The sequence below is a fragment of the Dama dama genome, chromosome 17, assembly GCF_033118175.1.
Source record: "Dama dama isolate Ldn47 chromosome 17, ASM3311817v1, whole genome shotgun sequence".
NCBI classification, from domain to species: domain Eukaryota; kingdom Metazoa; phylum Chordata; class Mammalia; order Artiodactyla; family Cervidae; genus Dama; species Dama dama.
This window is the reverse complement of record NC_083697.1, coordinates 47,801,650-47,805,539: the sequence shown is the minus strand read 5'-3', so window position 1 is coordinate 47,805,539 and position 3,890 is coordinate 47,801,650.

Here is a 3,890-nt window from a genome sequence, read left to right as displayed (position 1 = left end):
ACTTGGAAAACATTACACTAAGTGAGATAAGTCAAATAAGTAAGACAGAAATAAGACAGATAAAGACTAACACTGTATAATATCACTTACATGCAAAGTCTAAGACATACAAAACAAGCAAATATAGTGAATATAATAAAACTGGTGAATGTAACTAATGAATATAACAGTAAAGAAGCAGATTCACAGATATAGAATAAAGTAGTGGTTACCAGTGGGGAGAAGGAAGAGAGGAGGAGCAATGTGGGGGTAGGGGATTAAGAGGTACAAAATTATTAGGTATAAAATAATAACTATTAGGTATAAAATAAGCTATAAGACTATATTATACAATGTTTATTTATAATATCCAATATTTTATAATAACTATAAATGTAATAAAACCTGTAAAAATTGTGAATCACTATATAGTATACCTGTAATATATACAGGTATATACAGGTATACAATATATACAGGTATATTGTAATATATACAATATTGTACATCAACTATACTTCAATAAAAATAAAGATAAATGAAAATAAAAAAATAAAACTGAAAAGTTGGAAGACATAGTATAAGTAATTTAATCTTATGTTTCCTAGGTTTGTTCTATGGAATAAAAGTAACAAATATTATTAAAATTAAAGGGGATAGGAGATTCTTGGGTCAAATAATTTCAAAGGAAACAGAAAAAAACAAGTCACTTTACTTCCCAGAGTCTTTGATGTGCTAAAATTTTGTATTTCTCTTAAAATTGCAAAGAACACATACCATTTCCAACTTTATTCATTCAGGGGCTCTTTTATTATTAAACTAATGTTCTGACTTTGGTAAGGGCTGAACTGATCCATTTTCCTTGCTTTCCCTCCCAATCCCAACCTCTCTTAACCCAGTGAGACACAACTGTTTAACTCTGTCTAAAGAATTCAGTGAGTAAGTGATTCATCCAATTTTTTTGAGCAAACCCGTTCTATCATAGTTCAGTTCGGTTCAGTTCAGTCACTTGGTCACGTCCGACTCTTTGCGACCCCATGGACTGCAGCATGCCAGGCTTTCCTGTCCATCTATCATTGGATAGCTTTAATCATTAGAAATCTTGAGTTTTGAGCCAAAATCTACCTCAAAGTCTACTAGAGTACATCCTAGCAAACAATAGTCAGAAGGAATAACCTGCCCCATGGTCTGCTTTTGTATGACCCTCAAGCTAAGAAAAATTTTATATTTTTAAATAGTAAAAAGAAGATGAATATACAGGGCTGATCATATTTGGCCGATGCCACCTAAACTATCTGCAATCTGAATTTTTACAAGAGACTACAGACCTGTATTCTAAATAAAAGTCTCCAGCATTTTTGATCATGGGCTCTGTGGTAAGTAGTCTCTAAGGCAGTTCTGCCAAATCTCTACCGCCTGGTATTTAAATCCTTGTATAGCAACCCACTCCAGTGTTCTTGCCTGGGAAATCCCATGGAGAGAGGAGCCTGGCGGGCTACAGTCCATGGGCTTGCAAAGAGTCAGATACAACTGAAGTAAAGCAAGCAAATAACCTGCTCCTGTTGAGTGGCTAGATTCAGCAACTCATTTCTGTTTGACTTGATTCCATCCTATTCTATCCTACTGAACAGTGGTAAAGAACCTACCTGCCAGTGCAGAAGATACAGGAGACACGGGTGCAATCCCAGGGTTGGGAAGATCCCCTGCAGGAGGGCATGGCGACCCACTCCAGTTTTCTTGCCTGGAGAATCCCATGAACAGAGGAGCCTGGCGGGTTACAGTCGAAAGAGTCACAGAGAGTCAGACATGACTGAGCGGTAGACTAAGCACAGAACACTGACTAGAACTTGGAACTTCACTAAATAGGACATGGAGAAATGGATGGAATGCTTCTTCTCAGATTAAGTTGTAGAAGAGTTTGCTTCTGACTTGGATACGTTCTCTACCGCTCTCATTCATCTTCTCTAAGGAAAGTCAGCTGCCATATTGTGAGCTACCCTATAAAACGGCAAGGGAAGGAGAAGGGCCTCCAGCCAACAGCCAGTGAAGGACTTCAGCCTTCAAACAGTCTGACAGGGGCTGAATTTTACCAATAAAATAGGTGAGTGAACCTAAAACAGAATCTCCTCTGGTTCTGCCTAAAACATGACCACAGCCCTAGTCAACAGCTTTATTTCAAATTCATAAGAGACCTTGAGCTACAGGCAGCCAGCTAAATTACACCCAGATTCCTGACCCATAAAAACTGTGAGATTGTAAATGCTTGCTGTTTTAAGATGTTATATTCTGGAATAATTGTTATACACCAATACAGATAACTAACATACACTCTCATTAGTAAAAATTTTCAGAGCATTCAATCACTATATATATATATATATATATATAAAATTTATATATAAATTTTATATTTAGACCATGGGGCAGATTATTCCTTCTGACTATTGTTTGCTAGGATGTACTCTAGTAGACTTTGAGGTAGATTTTTGGCTCAAAACTCAAGATTTCTAATGATTAAAGCTATCCAATGATAGATGGACAGGAAAGCCTGGCATGCTGCAGTCCATGGGGTCGCAAAGAGTCGGACGTGACCAAGTGACTGAACTGAACCGAACTGAACTATGATAGAACGGGTTTGCTCAAAAAATTGGATGAATCACTTACTCACTGAATTCTTTAGACAGAGTTCATATATATATATATGAACTATAAACATGTCCTACCGCAAATTTTTACTTTAAATACTAGCAAAGCTTACATTTTTCAAATTTTTAGGTAAAAATATAGAAGAAAGTCTTAATAACTCGTTATGAGTATGGACCCTATTGGATTGATTTATCCATCCTTTGATATGCTTACTTTTTATATCTACTTTGTAGAACACTGTTAAAAGTAAAATATAATACCATAATAACACAAACACTCCCCAAAATTATAAACTAGAAATTTATCTGTCTGATCACTACATCCTTTCAGGAGAATCAGATCATTCTCTCTAAAATACTTTATTTGTTCAGAAATGTTAGCTCTTCATTCATGTTAATCAATGGACAGCTGGGCACAGAAGTCACCTTGGAAACCTGTACTTCAGTTTGTAGGAAATTTTCAGACATCTAAAAGAGTTTGTTCCTGTCTTAAGGGTTGCTTGGCCACTGAAGAGGAATGTTAACAGCTGTGGGAGAAGCAATTAGTGTCCATTCTATCCTGATTGACAATTCTGTAAAATGCCTGGTAGCATTTTCTATGGTTTTACAAAATGGCGACCTTCTGTTTCAGAGTGCTTGGGTAGATTGAGTTCTCAGTACAGTTATCATCATGTGGATGCCCCATGTAGCTTCCAATTAGGAAATCACAACTAATTTTACTCTCCAACCAGACTGAAATATAAAAGAGACAGATAAGACCTTCATAGTGAGGTGTGAACAAAGATTTCAGGAGAGCAGAATTCATGAATATCAACTTTTAGGAGCATTCAATTAAAAATGCAAAGGCAGAGCTCTCTGAAAAATGGGAAGGCTCTGGATGAAAGGAGAGAGATTAGTGAGAACCCTGCAACGAATGCACTGTTTTCATACAATGTCCTAATCAAGAGACGAGAAGCAGTTGTGAAGCAGTGAGCTGGGAACAATGCCTTTCCCAGGAAAGAAGTCACTACGAAACAAGGGCTGCGGTAGTACGATACTGACTCGTATGCATGAAAAAGAATAATTACTTTCAGACATTGTGTTTGACATCTGGTGAGCTTCCTTGGTCCAAAACAAAAAACCCTAGAAACTGGAAAGTAGGGGGTTATTTTTCCCTTGGCTTCCAAACTTCCTATTTTTCTCACTGCACATTTCATATTATCCCAATTATCTAAGTTGGTGCATTAATATAGAAATACTATGATCTTCCATTTTCCCTAATTAAGA